Here is a 17,609-nt window from a genome sequence, read left to right on the forward strand (position 1 = left end):
ATGAAATATGTATTTGCCAAGTTTCATTACGAAACAATATTTAGAAATGAAGATAGAGACGATAATGTGATTTTAGAAAATGACGTCGTTATTTTAGAACATGGCGTCATAATGACACCACGATTGAGTGAATAGATCCCACAGAAGAAAAACAAAACAAAACATGTTACAGTATCCTGAGCTCATGAGGCATTAGTAATGCAAAGTTTTAAGAGCTAAGAGTTTGAGCTTTCAGAGATACACGATGCACAAGATTTCTACAGAAAAAAAAGAAATAAAGACTAGACTTCGAAATTTGTCAAAACTGACAAATTAGGTGATCCGTTCAATTCTTGATCGGGTGCGATTGGCCATGCAATTTCTGAGATGTTCAACAGAGAACAAATATTCGAACTTTGAATCATTCGGACGACAAGCCACAGGTTCTGTCCATTGACGACGAGTACTGCACAAAATCTCACTAATTCTAAGCCTAAACTTCAATTTCAATCACATTTTATTACGTAATACTGACATGCCGTCAATAAATAAAGGAATTTACAAAAGATTATAGTATAAGATATAACGTATCGAAATCTGGAAGAAATTTGTGGAAAGATAAGTGAGCTACTGCTCAGTAAATGAAGTCATGTCAATTGGCACTCCGAAAAACATGGACTGCCATGGAGATACTGTACTATAGCACGTAAAGTGGTCAAATTATAAAGGTTATAATAAATATATAAATATATATTTTAACCTTATAAATAATTATAAGGTTAAAGGGGAATTAACCCCCATAATACGTGTTGATTGAGTGAATGAAGCTATATTAGTAATACATCAGTGGAAGCTTGAGGAAAATAGGACAATCCGTTCAGAAGTTATGAAATATGTTAGTTATGAGTTTTGGTGATGAGACCGCTGGATCAGAAGACTACGACCGATCATGACATCACATATACATAAATATCACACTATCACACATCACACTACCATAAATAAAGATATTATAAAGAAAATGAAACATTTTTGTTGCTTTTCCAGCATAATATAAGAGCACTAGACTTATCTTTCAGAAAGCAGGGGGAATATATATTATCCTTGACATATATCAGTAGCAAGTCCAGGGAACTTGTAGTTTTCATGTGAAATGATATTTTGTGGAATTTTCTTTATAATTTCTTTATATCGTGGTACTGTGATGTCACAATCTGTAGTAGTCTTCTGATCCAGCGGTCTCGTCACCAAATTTCTAAAATTCATAACTTTTTAACGGATTGTCCGATTTTCCTTAAACTTTCAATGTTGTGTTTAACTAATATTGCTGCATTCATCCAATCCACATGTATATTTCGGGTGAAATTCCCTTTAACTTAAAATCGATTTTTTTTTTTTTAGTGATGACGTCATCAAATTAAAAAACTGTTAGTAATGATTTCGATAGAGAATTGAATAAGCTAAAACATACTGAAATCTAGTTAAATATTAGTATAGAATGTATGAGAGCTGCTCAAATAGGAATGACATTTGTGACGTCATTACGTAAAACGGTCAAATTTTACAAGGTCAACTTCAATCTAGGTCTTCATACTGATGACGTCATCAGATAAGAAAAGTTTTATCTTCTATGTTTTATGTTTTATGTTTCATTACTTCGATAGAAAATTTCACAAGCTACAACATACTGGAATTTTACCCCCCAAAAATGGCCCTTATAGACAGCTGATGGCCGCTATAGACAGGTTCTTTAACATGCTTTTCTCTAGGAGGGAATTGTTATTAGTGGCCGAATACGGTAGGTAAAAATTTCAAAATTTTAAATTTCAAATTCTATGGGTCCATATGATATCATGTCGGATGGAATGGAAATTTGGTACAAATACTCTCCATAAGATTACAAATTTATTCCACGCAACAAAAAAAATCCATCGTAGTATCTTGCAGAGGGTAGCTTTTTGATTATCTTAAAATAATTTGCAGCCTTGAACACCCATAGCTGACATCTACGACTCATCAGCTTTCAGAATATGGAATAAAATGTGGGGTCATTGTCCATCCCAACGAGCTAAAGGAATTTTAAATATGTTTTTTCTTTTCAAACATTTCCACTGTTTATCGCCATTTACGAACGATGGAATTCCCACTTTGACTGGTCTGTATGACGTCATGTCATGTCGGATAAACCTGAAACATGGTGAAAATATTCTCACTCATGAAATTAGAAACGGACTCCGCACTTAAATTTGTGTTTTTGCCTTGTAACTAACGCGTAAATACTTACGAATGATTCGTGCACAAAATGTAAGTGTTCCACAGTGGTCTGGAATGTATACAAAATGATTTCTAGCTCGATTGGAGCATTTAGAAATTTTGACGCACACCTACGCGCACGTAACTACGTAAGTGCAAGTTTTTCCTTTGTACACATACAATATTACATAATATGCACAAACCAAATTTCATGGCAAGATGACGCTGAGAAATGGATATTAAAAATGTGATTGTAGAAAATGACGTCATAATGACGTCACCGTTAAGCAATCACTTAGAACAAAAAAATGATTACAGCATCCTGACCTCGTGAGACATAAGTGCTGTAGGTTTCAAGAGCTTAGAGCTTGAGCTTTCAAAGATAATCCATACACAAGATGTGTTTAGAAAGAAAAAAAAATAAAAGGAAATAATTCGCACAGAAACAGGTGATCCGTGAGTTTTAATGGATCACCTAACTAGACGTACAAATTTGTCAAGACTGAAAAAGTAGGTGATCCGTTCCGTCCAGAAATTAATGTTTCGAGCTCTGACCATAATTCCCATAGCCAAAATAGTATCAGCTCAAGAAATCGGTATTTCATGAAATGATATCTGTAGCATGGTCTAACATGATGTGTGCAAAATATAGGAATGATAAGGCATGTGTACTAACCAAACATACGGAGGTGACGTGGTGTGTATTTACGAAGAAAAGAGGTACAATATTTGTGACCTTTGACCCTACTTTTGCACAGCCAATGCGACGTCCTAGCCAAAAGAAAAGAGCGGTTATTTTACAAAATGATCAATGTATCATGGTCTATGTGCAAAATATGTTGACAATACGGCACGTATTCACGAAAATACAGGATGATGTATTTCTGTCCTTTGACCGTAATTTGCACAGCCTAGATGGCGTGTTGGCAAGAAGTAGTAATCTTATGAAAATGATCATTGCAACATGGTCTATTGTGTGCAAAATATCATGAAGAATATTTGACCTGTGAACCCCCTTTGCACAGCCAAGATGGCGTCTGAGCAAAAAGTCGTGGGTTTTTTTCTTAATGATTCTCGCAACATGGTTAATAAACGTGCAAAATATAGGAGTCGTAGCATAGAGCATGTATTTATACCAAGATACAGGATGAAGCATTTATGATTTTTGACCGTAATTCACACTGCCAAGATGGTGTCTCATGAACTAGTTGTTACATGTCACGTTAAGACGTGACATGTACTAAATATGAGCAAAATATAGGGGTGATAGGCCTGTAGTTGTTCTTGAGCTATTCCACAGAAAGTGGCAGAAAGGAAGGGATATAATTCAAGGTAGAGTATAGAAATAAAAAAAAAATAAAAAAAAAATCGGGGAAAAAGAGTTCGGAGGGAGAATTTAGACGTCACTAAAGAAAAAGGGAAAAAGATGGATTTAAAAAAAGCCTTCGCAAGTGCAAGCCTCGAATCACTGATCTTGCGCATGATAGAGTGTAGGTACTGCACATACCCCATTCATTCAAGCATGTGGCACTGTGCTATTCTATCCGAATTACAGTATTTTTGCCTCTTACTAGAAGGGACGGAAATTGCTTATACACACAACACTGCTCAGTGAGACTCGGGAATCGAACCCGGTAGTGCAACCCGGTACCCTTGGATCTGGAGGCAGACGCGCTATACCGACTGAGCTAAATAATCGGCCTGCACATACACCAGGGAGGTTTCTCTCTCGCCCGTCTCCCTCTATCATGATACGTATTACCCAATATCTCCCTACACCGAAGCTAAGTTCCAATTTCAGCCAAATATTTCGACGTGACCCCGACATCCAAGGAGAAATTTGAGCTCATCGCTGATAGCCCAAAGTGTCATCTACAACATATCAAAATCCGGCAGAAATTTACCGAAGGATAAGGGAGTTACTACTTGATGAAAGCAGTCATGTCAAATTGGTATTTCGAGAAAAAAAAAATGGACTGACTCAGAGATAACACTTGAAATGGTCAAATTTTACAAGGTTACTTTCAATCAATTTTCTAGGTGATGATGTTATCCGATTTTAATTTTAAGGGTAAACATCCGAAAGATAATTCAATAAGCTACAATATACTGAAACCTGGAGGAAAATTGGCCAAGGAAAAGTGACATCCGCTCGAATGAACTGAAAATTTGATGACGTTAGATGAATTTTTTTTTTCATACAATAACTTGATGACGTTATTTGAAATTTCACTTTTATTTTTCATACAGGAATTTAATAACTTTAAGTCATTTTGCCAGCATCATCAACCCATGCATTGATATATACAACTCATCAGCTTTTAGAATATGTAAAGAAAATGGGAGGGGGTCATTGTCTATCCTAATGAGCGAGCTAATAACGGATTTAATATGAACAGTTTTGGGGCATATTTGCACTGCATATCGCGTGGCGTCATATTTAGTCAAACTGATTTGAGATTTAAAGGAATCATATAGTTTTGGTTGAGACCTAATTTCAGATTTCTAACATTTTTGGATGAGATAATGAGAAACCTCTCATGAAATATGAAAGAACATGTAATTCTAGGACGAATTCAACATTTATGTGATGAAAATTGGTTTTGAAATTGCTGAGATACCCAAAAAAGAGCGATGCTAATAAAGTGTGGGACCCAGACTTTATTACGGTCGCTTTGTTTTACTTTGTTTTTGGATGTTTCAGTCATTCCAAACCCGATTTTCATAAAATAAACTTTGTATACCTCTTAAAATGGTATGCTCTGTACTATATTATCATAAGTGTTTTCTTGGTATCTCGCAAAAATTCAAAAGCCCAATTCCTTCGTGTAGCCCTGTAGAAAAACACGTCCTTCTCTCGGTTACTGCGGTTTGAGTATAGGGCCCAGAACACAGCAAAAAAAATAAAAAAAAAAAACGTTTTGGCAATCTTTGTCGAAAAGTCAAAACCGCATACAACGCCACATGCGCAGGCGTTTGTTTAAAGGGGCTGTACAGTAATGGTTGAGGTGGGGATTCATGGGGGTTTTTTGCATTCCTAAGTGAGATAATGAGAAACCTCTTATGAAATATGAAGGGCATGTAATTTTAAGACGGATTCAACATTTATTTGATGAAAATTGGTTTTCAAATGGCTGAGATATCCAAAAAATAAAAATAATAAAAAACTAAACACGTATAAACATGCCACAACTTTATTAGGATCTCTTTGTTTCACCTTGTTTTAGGATATCTCGGCCACTTCAAAACCGATTTTCATCAAATAAACTTTTGATACCCCTTAGAACTGCATGCTCTTTGACATCTCATAGAGTGGTTTCTAAATATCTCGCAAAACGTTAAAAGCTAAATCCTCACCTCGACCAGTCGAACTGTACACATCCTTTAACTTGTGAATGATGAATAGCCTATTACTAGGCCTCGTGAGCTCATGCACGCTCGCTTGCCCTCAGAGTGAGGGCGTACTTCGTTTCCAAGGCTGCGTGACGTCACATGCATAAGGTCTATGCGAAGGCTGTCACTTAGCATGTTGCTGGCAGTAAACACCTATTATGAGATGAATGATTCAGCCAATCTTGATGTTCCCATTTTTTTTTTTAATGTTTTGCCTATGGCTATGATAACGAGAGTATGACATGTCCAAAGTTTCATATGAAAGTTCGTCGTTCTTTATGAAGAAATCTAACAGAGATTTCACTTTGGTAAATTTGATTAAACTCGGGTTCCTTCAAGTTCTATTTTACCGTGTGCATGATAAATACCTATTTCGTGTACTAGCTCCGTATAAAACATTGTTTGATTACATTAGACAGAAAGCGAATGATTGGTTGCTGTCATAAAAACATATTCATTAAATCATGTATGTTATTTTTTGCTATGCCATTTTCATTTGGTGTGGGTGAATTCTATCAGCCATGAAATTATTTTCCTTGTGGCTTCAACATCTTCAAGAAATGAGAGGCAAGGCACTCACTTGGGATATATTGGTGTTTCCGAATGTTCAAATCGAAGCCAATTATTCTAAGTACTGGCTTAGTGTCATAATATTGTTTTGGTCGTGACAGTGGTGTCATTCAGCAGAAATGCACATTGTGAGATGGAAGTATCCCAGTGATTACTAGGCAGTCAATCTATCAAAAAAAAAAAAAAAAAAAAAAAAAAAAGCTAAAAACTAGAGCACTCGCACAGGAGACCCGTTCGAGCACAATGTATCCCCCGAACCCGTCCCCCATACCCCATCTGGATTACTTTTTAGGCCAGAATGTTGTATAATATGGCAAATGTCGCAGGATAAAATAAAATCCGACGAGAAATGAGGCTGGTGTATAGCATATACAAGGAATTCAATATGACATGTCATTCTATAAAAGTTTGAACAATGAGAGCGCTGGCAATGAAAACATATTTGTTATATCGAAGGTGTCCCCCTCCCACGGTGGGAACTTTTTTGCATTTTGATGTTGTAAATGGTACAATTTGATGTATGTTTTTCCGTGTTTTATCGACTTGAAACAGTCCCACTTGTTGAAGGTAGCAGTACATTTTGATGTAGATTATTATTGAACAATATGCCCATAAAATGGTGCCATTTCAGTAAAATTCTTGTATTATTATTACACTGATCCCGAACGAGCGGAGCGAGAGAGAGAGAGAGAGAGAGAGAGGGGGGGGGGAGGGTAGGGGGTGCCCCCCTCCCGCGGTGAGATTTTTTTTTTTTTTTTGCGTTTTGATGTTGTAAATGGTGAAATATGATGCATGTTTTTCCGTGTGTTATCGACTTGAACCAGTCCCACTTGTTAAAGGTAGCAATATATTCAGATGTCGAGTATGATTATACTGGTGATATTCAGACGCCCGCGCCTCGTAAATAGGGAGGTGACATAGCAGTCCAGACTCCTAACTAGGATTTGTATGAGTGGGTTCAAATCTGGAAATAGTGGACCTTTCTATAAAAATACACGCCACCACACCGTACCCCTGGAGCCTCCTACATCCAGGGAGGGGTACATTTTCAAATGTAAAAATTAATAAATGTTTGCCTTTATGATAGCTTATATTGGCGTACGACGTATCAGCCATGCAGAAATAAAGTCTTTGAACTTCTTCGTGCCAAAATTGAAATGCTCTCTAGCCTATTACCTATACCAAGTTCATCATCACCATCCTTGGATTTGTGTTGCTGCAGTTATCAACCACTAATGACCACTTCTTTCACATTGATCACTCCCTGTGAAAGTGAATATGAAGGCGTGCAAAAGACGTAGTCCAGTTCATTGACGTAGGCAGAAATACTTTCATAGAGGTGCAAGAATAATAATATTATGTTCAATGTTTGGGAGGACACGCAGTGGGGGGGGGGTTGTTTAACACCCCCCCCCCCCCGCCCCAGCTACGAGCCTGCCGTCAAAGAGACGGCATTGACCACCTTAGGCCTACACAAGTTGCTGCAATCGGCAAAGCGAACAGAGAAGTAAGAATGATAATGATAAGAACTATAAGATAAACACAACTCACCTAATTGGGAGCAGAGTCAAATACACATTATTTCAGATACAAACTTGCGTCTATCCCCCGTTCTCTCTAACGCATTATCTTAATTCAATGCTCCAACTTATAAAAGACAACTCATCAGCGTAACATCAGTCAGGGCGTCATTTCCTAGTGTCCACCAAGAAGACAATAAATACAAACGCGTTGCTTCATTATCTATGACGTCCCTTTTGTCTATGCAGCGCTGTGCCGCACTATTCACCCGTCACATTCATGTGTATCCTTGCGCGTAGGCTTTCTAATGACGGTTAGGTCACTTGTGTTTTATCATTCGATCCGTTCATTTTTGATATTCCATTATCATGAACAATGGTTGAAACCGTGGGTGTGAAGGCGTCAACTAACGGAGCAAAGGGGCTGAATGTCTATCGCTTTACCGTGGATTTTAGTTGCCTATTTTATGGCCGGTCCCTTCCTAATCACAGTTGGGTTCACTTGGGATTTATTATTACCCTAATTTTTAATGATTCGATGAATATGACTGAACATGATTGAAACGGTGATTAAGTGTATCATACTCTGTCAGAAAAAAAGACGGTTAGTGTCGTTGATTTCTCTAGAAGCCTTCGAAAGCGAAGTCATTCATGGCTATGGGTCTGAAGGCGCAAACTAACAAAACACGTGGGCCTACTACCGCTTTGCCGGGGATTTCCACAAGTATTGCGTAAATTCATGGCCCGATATTTTCTCGTAATTTTCTTGTTGTTTTTGTTTGGTGTGTTTGTGTATTATGTACTTTTCGTGTTGTGTGAAGTGCATATGAAAAAAGTTTGAAAGCCAGTATGAAACCCAAGCAGAAATAATTCCCTGTAATTAAGTTATCCCTTCTGGAAAAAACACTGCGTCCTTCAGTGTCTTCGCAATGTGTTCACATAGTCGGCCACGTGAACACGCTCGAATCTAACAGTGCACGTGAAGATGAAGGTAATTCACAGAGTTCACATGTAGTTGTGTTCTGTTTCACACTGTGAACTGATGATTCACAGTGTATTCACAATGTTACTCTCTAAAAAAAAAATCGAGTGAAAATATTCACTCTTGAAGAAGTGAATACAAAAAAGAGTGAATTTAGAGTGAAATTGGAGTGAATTTTGAGTGAAAAATGTTCATTCTCACTCTTTTTGTAGTGACCTCAAGGATCACTCAAAGATTTTGGAGTGATCCCTGACGTCACTCTAAAACTGAAGCATAACTTTGTACTTTTTTTGCCAGTATGCTTTCTTTTGTTTATCTGTATCATATCTATTGCAAAGTCGAATGTTTATGTTTATGATGTAATTCCAGATTTATTATGCGTATATGTTTTATTGGAAAAAGAGGAATAAAAAATAAAAGAATTGAATTGAATTGAATTGAATTAAAACGAGTGAAAAGGAACATTTTCACTAAAAATTCACTTTTTTTGTATTCACTCCTTCAAGAGTGAATATTTTAACTCGATATAATTTTTTTTTAGAAAGTAAAACGCTCGAATTTAACAGTGTGAAGAGATTTCACACTGTGTTTCACATTATGTTTCACATTGTGGGACACTGTGTTCTTTCCAGCAGGGAAACACAGGAGGGTCGCAATCCTTTCTCAAGATCCAAAACAAAACACAAACAATCTCACGAACTGCGTATTTCTCTGTATATTGATGCATATACAGAGATCGAATTGTAGATATGACTGAACGGGCAGTTTTCTTTATTACTGTACGTATGTAATGTATACGCAACGTGTCTGTGTGCTTGTTTTTGTTTTTATCTGAAGACGGAAATAAAACAAACAAACAAACAAAAAATATCGTGGACACGAAGTGAAATTGTCGACACATGCTAGACAGCCTAAACTGCCTCATATGGTCCCCCCCCCCCCCCCAAAAAAAAAAAAAAAAAAAATCATACTGATTCGCCTTGCTTGGCATAGGAATAAGAGTTAACAACTCTGCAGCGTTCCTTTATGTTCAACACACAACTACAGTAGCTAATAATAGACAATTATTGTGAAATTATGGACCACGGAACAAAGTACATTTTCAGTAGAAAAAGAAATACATAGGCTACTTTGAGAGGTTCCATGACATACGCTCCACCGGCAAATGCTCCGAAAATTAGGACATACATGTAGAATATTCCGCAACAAATGCTCCAAGACACTTGCTGCGCCGACATTATTGCTTCACCGACATTTGCTCGGCCGACGATTGCTCCGTAAATTGCGACAAAATATGCTCCGCCCACATTTCTCTGCCGACATTTGCTCTGCCGGCATTTGTTCCTTTGACAATATATTGCTCCGACTACAGTATAGGGCTCATACCCATAAATATTTCCCCATAGGGATGTGTGTTAAAAATCAAATTTCAAAAAATTCTGTAAATTTAATAGCTGGGAGAAATGAGGTGTTTCAGCTTCACTAACCTGGATAAGTGAGATATATCCTTTCATTCATCAAATTTTCAGGGTGGATTCTTCAGTTCAAATTCTGTCCAGGGGTCCGCAAAGCCAGACTACGAGTTCTTGTCACTTAAAAAATCACCCACTTTCCGTACACGTACCCAATGAAATATAGTCCCCTCAAATTCCACCAGAAAAGCTTTCATCTTCCAACCAAAATGCAATTTGTAGAGGAATTCATACTCAATATCTACAGCTATTCAGTTTTTTTGCCAAACTACATCATTGATTTGTAATTAATTTTTTTCTTCATTTATTTTGGTATCTTTGGTACGAATTTATGAAGGGGTCTGGGACAGTCCATTGTATTTACGGGTGTGAGCCCTATAGTGGAGGTCATATTTCTCATTTGACTTTTAAACATCATATATGTGTTTTTGATGATATTTGCACTTGCATCATATGGGAAATTACACATCCAAGGGTTATAAAGCTTCTCAAAGGGACACTTTTGAATCTCATGCCCTTTGAGTTGTTTTTTTTTTTAAATAAAAATGTAATGTTGATCAGTTCTTCATAAGATGAATACCTAGATGCAGGCAGAAATCTTTGATTATCGGGGTGTCATCATCACATTATCGCCTACAAAATACTTGAAAAGAATTTGTTTTGTCAAACAGACTAACTTTATGAATTTTGACCTGTTTCAGTGGTAGCCAAACAAAGAAATACATTAAAATAACACAGTCATTCAAAGTTGTGTTATAATGATGACTGCTATGTACAAATATCTAGTAACACAACAACATAATATAAAGAAAACAAATTGCAACTGATTGACAAATTGCCCTACATCGACGTAAATAAGCACTGAATTGATCAGTGTTTTAGTAGTAGCCATGATAAAAAATCATGGGCGTACATACTCGAGCAGGATTCGAACCTACGACCTCCTGATCACCGGACAGGCGTCATCTCCACTAGACCACCGAGCTTTCGCCCGACAGCAAGTGTTGGTTCTAATCCTTATAGCATGCAGCGGGTACTGCTTTGTTATTTAAATTCATGAAATTCTTCCGTCGAGATGTTTTCATTGCAACTGATTGACAAATTGCCCTACATCGACGTAAATAAGCACTGAATTGATCAGTGTTTTAGTAGTAGCCATGATAAAAAATCATGGGCGTACATACTCGAGCAGGATTCGAACCTACGACCTCCTGATCACCGGACAGGCGTCATCTCCACTAGACCACCGAGCTTTCGCCCGACAGCAAGTGTTGGTTCTAATCCTTATAGCATGCAGCGGGTACTGCTTTGTTATTTAAATTCATGAAATTCTTCCGTCGAGATGTTTTCATTGCAACTGATTGACAAATTGCCCTACATCGACGTAAATAAGCACTGACTTGATCAGTGTTTTAGTAGTAGCCATGATAAAAAATCATGGGCGTACATACTCGAGCAGGATTCGAACCTACGACCTCCTGATCACCGGACAGGCGTCATCTCCACTAGACCACCGAGCTTTCGCCCGACAGCAAGTGTTGGTTCTAATCCTTATAGCATGCAGCGGGTACTGCTTTGTTATTTAAATTCATGAAATTCTTCCGTCGAGATGTTTTCATTGCAACTGATTGACAAATTGCCCTACATCCTATAAGGATTAGAACCAACACTTGCTGTCGGGCGAAAGCTCGGTGGTCTAGTGGAGATGACGCCTGTCCGGTGATCAGGAGGTCGTAGGTTCGAATCCTGCTCGAGTATGTACGCCCATGATTTTTTATCATGGCTACTACTAAAACACTGATCAATTCAGTGCTTATTTACGTCGATGTAGGGCAATTTGTCAATCAGTTGCAATGAAAACATCTCGACGGAAGAATTTCATGAATTTAAATAACAAAGCAGTACCCGCTGCATGCTATAAGGATTAGAACCAACACTTGCTGTCGGGCGAAAGCTCGGTGGTCTAGTGGAGATGACGCCTGTCCGGTGATCAGGAGGTCGTAGGTTCGAATCCTGCTCGAGTATGTACGCCCATGATTTTTTTTATCATGGCTACTACTAAAACACTGATCAATTCAGTGCTTATTTACGTCGATGTAGGGCAATTTGTCAATCAGTTGCAATGAAAACATCTCGACGGAAGAATTTCATGAATTTAAATAACAAAGCAGTACCCGCTGCATGCTATAAGGATTAGAACCAACACTTGCTGTCGGGCGAAAGCTCGGTGGTCTAGTGGAGATGACGCCTGTCCGGTGATCAGGAGGTCGTAGGTTCGAATCCTGCTCGAGTATGTACGCCCATGATTTTTTATCATGGCTACTACTAAAACACTGATCAATTCAGTGCTTATTTACGTCGATGTAGGGCAATTTGTCAATCAGTTGCAATGAAAACATCTCGACGGAAGAATTTCATGAATTTAAATAACAAAGCAGTACCCGCTGCATGCTATAAGGATTAGAACCAACACTTGCTGTCGGGCGAAAGCTCGGTGGTCTAGTGGAGATGACGCCTGTCCGGTGATCAGGAGGTCGTAGGTTCGAATCCTGCTCGAGTATGTACGCCCATGATTTTTTTTATCATGGCTACTACTAAAACACTGATCAATTCAGTGCTTATTTACGTCGATGTAGGGCAATTTGTCAATCAGTTGCAATGAAAACATCTCGACGGAAGAATTTCATGAATTTAAATAACAAAGCAGTACCCGCTGCATGCTATAAGGATTAGAACTAACACTTGCTGTCGGGCGAAAGCTCGGTGGTCTAGTGGAGATGACGCCTGTCCGGTGATCAGGAGGTCGTAGGTTCGAATCCTGCTCGAGTATGTACGCCCATGATTTTTTATCATGGCTACTACTAAAACACTGATCAATTCAGTGCTTATTTACGTCGATGTAGGGCAATTTGTCAATCAGTTGCAATGAAAACATCTCGACGGAAGAATTTCATGAATTTAAATAAGAAAACAAATTGTAGCCAAACAGAGTTGGGGGGGGGGGGGTAGAGGAGAGGGGTACCCTAGAGTAGGGGGGGGGGTAGAAAGGAGAAGGGGGAGGGAGGAAGAGATCTGACACAATAGATCAACATAAACCAGCAGAGTATGTATGGGATGAATGCTTCCCATAGACTTGTGTGCATTGCATGCATCCTCTATAGGGCTCACACCAATAAATATTTCCCCATATAGGGATGTGTGTTAAAAATCAAATTTCAAAAAATTCTGTAAAATAGCTGGGAGAAATGAGGTGTTTCAGCTTCACTAACCTGGATAAGTGAGATATATCCTTTCATTCATCAAATTTTCAGGGTGGATTCTTCAGTTCAAATTCTGTCCAGGGGTCCGCAAAGCCAGACTACGAGTTCTTGTCACTCAAAAAATCACCCAATGAAATATAGTCCCCTCAAATTCCACCGAAAAAGCTTTCATCTTCCAACCAAAATGCAATTTGTAGAGGAATTCATACTCAATATCTACAGCTATTCATTTTTTTGCCAATCTACATCATTGATTTTTAATTAATTTTTTTCTTCATTTATTTTGGTATCTTTGGTACGAATTTGTGAAGGGGTCTGGGACAGTCCATTGTATTTACGGGTGTGAGCCCTATAATGCGACATTCGCTCAGCGACAACTACATCGTCGGTTGTTTTTGTTTTCGCTTTTTTTTCTGTGAGGATACATTGCTCGTGAGATCTTTTCTCCTGCTAACAAATAAGTGTATCATGGAACGAATGTAGTAGCAGTAGCAGTAGCAGTAGTAGTATAGTAGTAGTAGTATAGTATAGTAGTAGTTGTAGATTATACTAGTAATAGTAGTAGTAGTAGTAGTAGTAGTAGTAGTAGTAGTAGTAGTAGTAGTAGTAGTAGCAGTAGTAGTAGAAGTAGTAGAAATAGTAGAAGTATCGAAGGGTCTTTCCATAGGGTTGGGGCATAGGCAAAATCTCATCACCTGCACATACAAATGCAACTTCTGTAAATACACACTTCATACCCAAAGCTCAATGTTTGTTTGTTTGTTTGTTTGTTTGTTTGTTTGTTTGTTTGTTTGTTTGTTTGTTTTTTTTTGGGGGGGGTTGCGTGTAATTATGTATGTGTATGTATGTTATAATGTGTGGTACAGAAATTTAATCTTCCGTTTTTGTTATTGTTGTTGTGTTCATTTAATGTTTGATGTCCTACCCTATTTTGGGGGTACCAAGTGTAACACAAATGTATGTTGTTTCAAAACACTGATACACAGAAGTGCCTTGTGATAGATCATTGTATTAGATCATAGCAAATACACTATTATGAGTTGTCTCGCTTACAATAAAAATTCGGCCATCTTAAAATATTATTAGAAAATCACACGTGAGGATTGCTGTACCTATGTGATGTTTCACATTGATACTTTGAATGTAGCATCACATAGGTATGCTGGCTATCCCATCAGAAATGTTGCATTGTTCAGAGCTGCAAAACCTACCAATGAAATCAACCTTGGGCCATAAACATATGTGCCAAATATGGACGTGATTGGAAGCTTAATGGTTTCATACATTGCAAGAAGTAACAGCCATTTTGAGCGTTGGTGTCCGCATCACAATAGTACATAGGTACAAGGAGTTCATGTCAAAAGTCACTTTTTTACACTGAAGTCTTCAAAACTGACTAACTTATACCCTTCAAGTATTGTGGAGTTGGATATTTTTTGTTTTACTACAGTTACGGCACATTATTGAAGAACTCTTTATTTGGGACAAGGGCAAGTTTGAGGGTTTGGTGTCCGCATCATCTGGTCATAATTTTATTATTGCTTGCTGGTTGCCAAATTTCACTATTAGATTCGAAACTATTAACTTTTAACAATGTTTTATGGTGGGATGGATAGATTTAATACATGATTCTGTGCACATTTTTTTTTCTTCAGAGTTTGAGTACCTATGTGATGCCGACACCGTGTCCTAGATTTTTGCAGCACATAGGTAAACTCTGTTCGTTATCAATCACTATAAACAAATTATAAAACAATAATACTTAATTTCTAGTCCATTCCTAATGCTTTTCAGTAAAACAGTCAAACAATAGAGTTTCAGCTCAAGAAAACACACACAAACCTCTTTTTATCCAGAAATAATATGTAACTATGTGATGCGGACACCACAATTTGGTGTCCACATCACATAGGTACATTCGCTTGTCAGCCATGGCATGGTTACTGCAGATATTGCATTGAGTGTTTCTCAACTCATTTTTTCTAGCAGTTTCTTCAAACATAATTTATTTTATGGTCAAAATAAGGATATTTAGGCCTCCTTAGACCCCATCTTAGTTCTTGCGATGCAGACACCATTGCGTGTCATAGGTCACCCCATCCGACAGCCTTGCATTTCAGTTTTATTCATGACTCTTTGCACTTTGTGACTTCTGTTCTGCGTCTTCAAGAATCAATTTCTACCGAAACAGTAGGACTTTGTTAGCCATGAATTTCTTCAAAAATATCAAACTATGTACCTATGTGATGTGGACACCGTGTCCTCATCACATAGATAACCGTCATTTCATATCCGTTACACAAAAAGGACTAAATGAGACAACATACATCTTTCTCAAAAACTTGCATAATTGCATTATGTTCATTCTGGTCCTTTCAAAATGTTTCTAGAGCAAATTTATGACATTGTTTTTTCGATGTGAAGTTTGACCTTTAATGAACATAAAGAGCATTAAAGTACTATACTCCTATTCAGTAATACTGAAAAATAATGATGTTACTTGGGAAAAGTGCATCTAATGAGGATGCTACATTTATGAACTTGTGTCGCTGAAATGGTTTGATGTTCTAAATTCTTTTAATTGGAATTCTCATGAAAAAATCCCTATAAAAAAAGACAGCTTAAAGATATGTTGTTAACTCAATGTGTATCTAAATGTTAGAGCATGTTGCTATTTATCTGTTTTATTTTTTTTTCTTCACCTCCATAGTTAAAGTAAGGGCTCCGAACTGATCGTATATACTATGCTATACACAACAAACGTGAACATTAAACACACTATCCACAACTCATTTCCACGCAAACACTTCACATCTTGCACAATGCACAATGCACCGCTGCACTTTTTCCCCTCATGCTTCCCTCCCTTTTGCCTTATCACCACTAAGTGAGTCACCCGTGGTGACTTAAATGCCACAATGCTGTGTTTACACAATCATTTCTGAGGCCATTGTCCTCGTCAAGCGCTTGCTTATGGCGATGGTCTCCTGAATTTCTGTACTTCAAGAATTGCCTAATTTGTCTTTGAGCAAGAAATACTGTAACTTATGTTTGCATAAATGTATGCACAAAATAGTTTATTTTCATTTTGAATTGTGTCAGGGGAAAAAAAGTTGAATACTTGAAATAATCATTAATACAATAAATATGTCAGATTCACTGTGCTCAATTTGTTTGTTCAATTGACTTTGTACTTCATTTATGTATAAAAAAGAAATTCAGAAATAAAATCAGAATCAGAATCAGAATTAGAACGAATAAACGCTATTTATCATTACCTCATCACCGTGCTAATTGTGACCGAGTTCCATTTCAACAGTAACAACCAACATACCTCTCTTCATTGTCACTGGTCAATAAACACTAATGCGCCCTCTCTCGACCGATACAACACAAAGGGAAACTGCCTGTTTGCTCAAAACTTGTTGAAGAGTGCGTATCTTTTTGTTTCATACGTAAATATTACGTAAAAGCAACAAGCCCTATAGATATGAACCTATCTGCCAACAAGGTAGCCGCACTGCCAACTGACCTGCAATCAGCCCATGGCTAAGTCTTGACCTTGGATTAAAAAAATGATGAAAATAATTATGATAATGATGATGATGATAATAATAATAATAATAACAATAATAATAATAATAATAATAATAATAATAATGATAATAATAACAATAATAATAATAATAATAATAACACTAATAATGATGATGATGGTGATGATAATAATAATAATATAAAAAATAACAATGATAATTATCTCTGATGAATCTACCATTTTGTTTCTTCTAGGTCTCAAAAAAAAAAGTCTCCATCGGATAGGTCTCGGAAGACATGAGATAATAACTTGTCAGTTGATGAATAGATCCTGGAGGATACTTCAGCCGCTTTAGGTGGGAGGCGCCCTTAGAAATGGATGGGGAAAAAACTTGAGGAGGCTGATGGGTTTCCGAATGAATCTTCGAATCGCTTTGTGATCAATTCGGAGCTCAATCTGTGCGTGTTTTGCATGTCAGTTATAATGGCAACTTGAAGAAACAAAAAAGATAGGCCTATCTGACAGCAGATAATAGTTACATCGATCAAATGAAAAGGATAATAATGTCTTTATAATTATTTTGAATATTGCCGCAATAATCAATGATATTGACATCGCATTCTAAGTCGTATTTTTGTTATA

This window comes from Diadema setosum, chromosome 19, assembly GCF_964275005.1.
Source record: "Diadema setosum chromosome 19, eeDiaSeto1, whole genome shotgun sequence".
Lineage (NCBI taxonomy): Eukaryota > Metazoa > Echinodermata > Echinoidea > Diadematoida > Diadematidae > Diadema > Diadema setosum.